Below are 7,093 nucleotides of genomic sequence, written 5' to 3'. Positions count from 1 at the left end.
ACCACAGCCGCAGTTTTCCCGGTGCAATATTTACTTTTCAGTTTCTGGCAGCGAATGGCCACAAATCGATCAAAGGAGAAAGTGAGGGTGAACCAGACAGAACAGTCCCTGGCTGCAGCCTGCAGGACAGAGTTGACACGGCACACAGGGGTGAGGGACAGGAAACTCCAGGGGAAATAATAATAACTGATCATGTTCAGTATGGGACGAGTGATAATAAACAGCAGATCCGCCGTTGCCATGGCCACCAGGTAGCGAGTGGTGCAGGTAGAGAGGCCACACTTCCCCCGACACAGGATCACAATTCCCAGTATATTAACTGTCAGAGAGAGAAAGGAGAGACGCGGGAAATTACTGGGTAATGAATCTCCCTGTCTGAACCAGGACACAATTGCAGCATCAATATAATGGACAGTGGGTGGGTGGGGGTGTGGGGAGAGGAGTGGGCACAGAGATTAACATTGCAGAGAGGGGAGTAGGAAATGTAACTCCAGTGTTAAAGGTGGGGAATGGGGGGAAAGTGTGAATTGCAGCCCTGTCAGTTTGATGGCAGTGGGAGGAAAATGTTTATAATTCAGAGACCTTTGGGAGAGGTTACATTTCTCATTTAGTCTGATTTACAGGATTCACTCAGGCCGGCCAGGTTTCCCAAACCGGATACAAACATAACCGAGATTGTCATCCCAGCTCAATTATTGGACCACACCCCGGATTGGACCGTTCCCTGGACTGGATTTCTGATGGGGTTGGACCCCACTCCTGGTTTATTTGAATACTCCACGATCAATGGGAAAAATAAAACAAACGCGGGACCTTCCCACTTCATAACCATGGGAGGAATAGAAATATAGAATGTACAGTGCAAAAGGAAGCCATTCGGCCCATCGAGTCTGCAACGGCCCTTGGAAAGAGAAAACCAGTTCAGCCCACCCCATCCCCATAACCCAGTGACCCCATCAAAATTGTCTGGAAACTAAACACAATTTATCTTGGCCAATCCACCTAACCCGCACATCTTTGGACTGTGGGAGGAAACCGGATCACCCGGAGGAAACCCACGCAGATACGGGGAGGATGTGCAGACTCTGCACAGACAGTCACCCAAGCCGGGAATCGAACCTGGGACCCTGGAGCTGTGAATCAACTGTGCCAACCACTGTGCTGCCGTGCAGCCCAGCCTGTCCAGAATAGAGTCTGTCCAGTCTCCAGAACATCCCGAGGGATCACCCCTCCCAGGTTTAGTCATTCGTACAGCACCCGCTCCCGGGAATCCCCCATTGCCATGTCTCGAACATCCCAACATCACTGTTCCCAGGAATCCATCCTCTCCCTGTTTGAAAACACTCCCTGCCAAGCTTTTCTCAGGAGTATTCCCGCTCCGGCATTGGACATTCCCCAGGGTTCACTTGGCCGGAATAGACTCTCTCCAGATTCGGACTCATTGCATTCGTCAAAAAAGTAGGAACATTCCAAAACAAGAGCGTTAAGATGGAGGAGAAAGTTCCCAGAATAAAGTAGTTGAAATTAAAGTTACATCCTGCGGGATGCAACATCCTAATTGGACGATGAGATGTTGCTCCTCCAGCTTGCGTTGGGCTTCACTGCATTCTGGCAGCAGGCCAAGGACAGACATGTGGGCCCGAGAGCAAGGTGCTGAGTTAACATGGCCACAACAGGAAGGATGGGGCCATGCTGTGGGCTGAGTGAAGGTGTTCCACAAAGCAGCCTCCCAGTCTGCGTTTAGTCTCCCCAATGTCGAGGAGTCGGTATTGGCAGCAGCGAATACAGGAGAACAAACTGAAGGCACAGAAGTGAAACGCTGCTTCCCCAGAAAGGAGAGTTTGCTGCTGAGAACCGGGAGACGGGAGGAGGTAAAGGGACAGTTGTTGCACCGTCTGTGATTGCAGGGGAAGGTGCTGGGGGAAGGGAAAGGGGTGTGGGGTGTGAGGGGGAAGTGGACAAGGGGGAGGGAGCGGTACCTGAGGAATGCAGACATTGAGGGGGGTGGTTGGAGAGAGGTGAAGATGTGCTTGGTGGTGACATCATGCTGGAGTTGGCAGAAATCGAGGATTTTCCTTTCAATGAGAAGGCTGATGGTGTGGAAAGTGAGGAGGGGAACACTATCATGTTTCCGGGAGGGAGGGGGCTGTGTGAGGACAGAGGTGTGAGAAGTGAATTGAACACGATTGAGAGCCCTGTTAACAAAGGAAGGTGGTGGGGACGGCCCGGTTAAGGAAAAGACAGACATGCCAGGGGGTCTATTTTCGAAAACGCCAGCATCAGAACAGAGGCGATGGAGGCGGAGAAAGTGGGAGAATGAGATGCAGCCTTTACAGGAAGCAGGGAATGAGGATCTGAACACAGCCCTCGTGTTGGGGAACGGAGGTGCAGAGGGATTGGACGTCCATTGTGAAGATTAGGCGGTTAGGGACAGGGAAATGGACCTTGTTTACGACACCAGAGGAATCAGGAAACATAAAATCCCCACAGTGCAGAAGGAGGCCATTCGGCCCATTAAGTCTGTACCAAACCTCTGAAAGAGTACCTCAACCAAGCTCACTCCCCCACCTATCTCATTAAACCCTTAATCTAACCTACACATCTTTTTGGACACTACGGAGTAATTTAGCATGGCCAATCCACCTAGCCTGCACATCTTTGGGCTATGGGAGGTAACCGGAGACCCGGAGGAAACCCACACAGACAGGGAGAGAAAGTGCAGTCTCCACACAGACAGTCACCCAAGGTGGGAAGTGATCCGGAGACCCTGGTGCTGTGAGGCAGCAGTGCAAACCAGTGTGTCACTGTGACACCACTGCCTTTGGGAAGGGCAGAACAGGGAAAAGTGGATGGAATCAAGATGGGAAGAAATGATCTTGGTGGGGCTGGAACAGGCCAAAATAATGGGTGCACTGGGACTTCCCTGTTTGTGGATTTTGGGAAGGAGGGAGAAGCGGGAGGTTGATGCAGGATGTGTGGGATTGCGGGACTATGATGTCCGAGGCTGAGGACAGAAGATATCCAGAGTCAACGAGGTCAATGAAAGCCCTGGAAACAATATCATGATGTTTGGTGGTGTGCTGCTGGTCCAGGGGGAGGTACCAGGATGGGCCTGAGAGCTGACGGTCAGCCTCTGTGAGGAAGAGGTCAGGACACCAGACAATAATGGCACCACCCTTGTGAGCAGCTTAGATCACCAGGCCAGGCTTGGATATCAGAGAGAGGATTGGAGGAAGTTTAGAGTGAGTCAGGATAGAGTTGGTGAGAGGCACAGGGAAATTGAGACGGTCGATGTCGCACTGACAGATCTCAATGAAAAGATCAAGAGCTGATAGGAGGCCAGAGGGTGGGTCCAGGTAGAGGGAGATCACTGGAGGCGGATGGATTTCACAACCAATATTCATAAAATAGACAGAAACAGCAGAGACAATATTATCTATTCACTGATCACCATCAGAATAATTACCAAAGAATTGAAAAGCAGAAGTCGGTCTCTGTTATTCTTGAATTTAGAACAGAATATAATCAAATCTTCCAGTCACAATGTCAACAGTTGGAAGCATTGAATTAGAAGTCTGAGTTAAAAGAAATCCAGTAACACAGAGTATACTAAATAGTCGGCACATATTCCAAAGTCAGCATTCTTCCTGACACATTTCATCCAATTATTTCAATAACTACCAGAAATAATAGATCTGAGTAGTATGATGGATGTTAAACAATTTGATTTTCTAAAGGCCGTCAGTAAGATCCGACGTAACAGACTGATGGGTAATCTCAGAGCCAGTGGAGTTAGGGGACACAGCAGCAGGATGGACACATGCTGGCGACACACACAGAAAACAGCGAGAGGAGTTAAAGGGATTTAGGCTGATTGATGGAAGGTGGGAAGTGGTGTTCCACAAGGATCAGCACTGGGATCACTCTCCTTCACCATTCCCATCAACAATATGGGATCGGGAAGCAGAATGATAATTACATAATTTACAGACAAAATCAAATTGAGAGTGATAGTGAATACGGAGGCAGAATACAACTAATTAGAGGCACACACCATCATTAATTATGAATTTTCAAAGTGGGTATTTCGATGGGACATTAATGTCCCGACAGATCAGTGTCCGCTGCTGCATTTTGTTCAGAACAATAGGTCCCCCAATCACTCCTTGGAAAACAAGTGTGTGAATGGACTGGAGGGGTTTCTGGCTTCAGGTGAATAGATTCACAAATCGTGTGAAGCAGAAAGACAGTTTAAAAACACCCATAAAAATTGATCAAACTTGTGAGTTCATTTCAGGATGAATAGGAATGAGAAAATATCACAAAACCTATTGGAATGCTGCACTGTTGTGGGTTTTCTGAAACATTAGAGTGTGGGTGATATCTGTTCCTGTTAGAGTAGATCAATAGAAAACAGAGATAGAGACATTTCACTTCATACAATAAGTATCAAACATCTTCAAAACACAGCCAAACTCTTCCTGTTTTCAACCTATTCCAAAGTTAAAACACACAGAGTGAACTCCACAGAATGGAGCGACCCCTCACCAATAAAATACATCATTTCAAAATAGAACCAACTAATTTCAGTCCAGTTACTGACCCACACACAATACAATTCCACACGGACAGATAGTCCCAGTAATAGATAGATAATTGGATCAGATATTCCACTCTGGTGAGAGACCCACAGTCAGTACAATTCTACACTGACAGACATTTCCAGTAATCCTTGTTCACCGCTGTCAGATATTCCACTCTGGTTAGTGATCCACACTCAGTACAATTCCACACTGACAGATACTTCCAGTAATCCTTGTTCACCGCTGTCAGATATTCCACTCTGGATAGTGACCCACAGTCAGTACAATTCTACACTGACAGACACTTCCAGTAATCCTTGTTCATCGCTGTCAGATATTCCACTCTGATAGTGACCCACAGTCAGTACAATTCTACACTGACACATACCCACACTCAGTGTGATTTAATTCTTTCTCCTCCTAAACCTCCCTTCAGAGAGATTGCCTTTACTGAGATCCAATCTAACATTATACAAGATTCCACTCAAAATAATAACGTCACCGGTCAGAGATCCAGTGAGTTACAAACAGAGGTTTATTGTGAGTTGATGAAAGGGATTCAAACCATTGACAGGCTTAAAGACATTTGACAATGATATCGTTGACCAGGTGTCGATATAACAGTGAGCACGAGATCAGGATCAGATATTTTCAGTCCCAGTTTAAAATCAGAGAGCCGCTCACACACAGATTTACACAACTTCAATGGTGATGGTCACTTACCAGGAACACCAACAATAGCCAGGATTGGGTAGAATATTTTCTCAGCAGTCTGAATTGGATAAAGCATTTTCAGTGTGAAGTGATGTGTCCCTTCCTGCGATTGGCAATCTCTCTGTCTAAAACTCTGAGGTTAAATATTCTCCAAGATTTTAATTAATACCCTGTGGAGCCGCCTCAGGGAAATTGAGGTTGTGACATCGTTTAACTTATTTTTCAAGGTGTGAACAAACAGATTACGATATTGTGTTCAGTGAAAGAAAATATTATTTTTCTGAGTGAGTGACCTCTTTGCAAACACTGGACGGTGTTGATCACATTGTTCAACTAACATTAACAGAAAGGATGCTGTCCACTCAGACACCATCAGTCCCATCTCTACATCTCAGATTGTTTCAGTGATAACCCTCACTCCACTGTAACCATTCAGTGATTCAGTTCCAATTGTCAGTGTGTTTCTCTGGGTGTGTCCCCTGCACTCTGGGGTGTAGCTGCCTCTGGAACTGTGACCATTCAGTGATTCAGTTCCAATTGTCAGTGTGTTTCTCTGGGTGGTTCCACTGCACTCTGGGATGTAGCTGCCTCTGTAACTGTGACCATTCCTTTATTTTATTTCCGTTGTTTCTGTTTGAGAATAAGTAGAACATTTCAATGTCTCCAAAATCTGGAACTATTTAAAGTGCAAAGTATGAGATCCCATATCTGAATCTGATTCAGCCCCTCAAACTAAGAAAATATTTAGCATCATTGGAACCTCAGAAAACTCAGAGGCTGCAGCAGCAACAGACTCATCACCTCAGAGAGCAGCATTAATACATAGTCAGCAGTGAAAACTAGTACCCCGTCTCTAACTGACACCGGCCTCCATCTGATACACACACTTCAACTGGGAGAGAGGCGGGGTGAGATGTGGAGGAAGAGAGAACTGGTCTGTGAGATGTGCTGATAGAAGACAGCGTGAGAGAGAAAGAGGGTGGGAGGAGAGATATTGGGAGAGAAAGAGGGTGGAGAAATAAAGGATAAAACGGGAGAAGGAGGTGGATTGTCTGAGAGAAAGGGAAGCAGAGAGTGGAGAGGGTGAGTGGCTGAGGGAGGCAGATTGGGTGAGAAGGATGGTGTATTAAATACTCACATAATCTTAGACATAAGTACAGGAGAGAGGGACTGAGGGAGCGGGAGAGGGAAAGACTGTGAGCGAAAGTGTGAGAGAGGGAAAGAGAGTGAGAGAAAGTGTGATAGAGGGAAAGAGTGTGAGAGAAAGTGTGAGAGATGGAAAGAGTGTGAGAGAAAGTGTGATAGAGGGAAAGAGTATGAGCGAAAGTGTGAGAGAGGGAAAGAGTGTGAGAGAGGGAAAGAAAGTCAGAGAAAGTGTGAGAGAGGGAAAGTGTGCGAGAAAGTGTGAGAGACGGAAAATGTGAGAGAGGGAAAGAGTATGAGAGAAAGTGTGAGAGAGGGAAAGAGTTTAAGACAAAGTGTGAGCGAGTGAAAGTGAGCCAGAGAAATTGTGAGAGAGGGAAAGAGAGTGAGAAAACGTGTGAGAGAGGGAAAGTGTGAGAGAGGGGAAGAATGGGAGAGAACGTGTGAGAGAGAGAAAGAGTGTGAGAGAAATTGTGAGAGAGGGAAAGAGAGTGAGAGAAATTGTGAGAGAGGGAATGAGTGAGAAAATGTGTGAGAGAGGGAAAGAGTGAGAGAGGGAAAGATTGTGAGAGAAATTGTGAGAGAGAGAAAGAGAGTGAGAGAAATTGTGAGAGAGGGAAAGAGAGTGAGAGAAATTGTGAGAGAGGGAAAGA

The sequence above is a fragment of the Scyliorhinus torazame genome, unplaced genomic scaffold (genome assembly GCF_047496885.1).
Source record: "Scyliorhinus torazame isolate Kashiwa2021f unplaced genomic scaffold, sScyTor2.1 scaffold_242, whole genome shotgun sequence".
Lineage (NCBI taxonomy): Eukaryota > Metazoa > Chordata > Chondrichthyes > Carcharhiniformes > Scyliorhinidae > Scyliorhinus > Scyliorhinus torazame.
Note: the sequence above shows the minus strand (reverse complement) of the source record.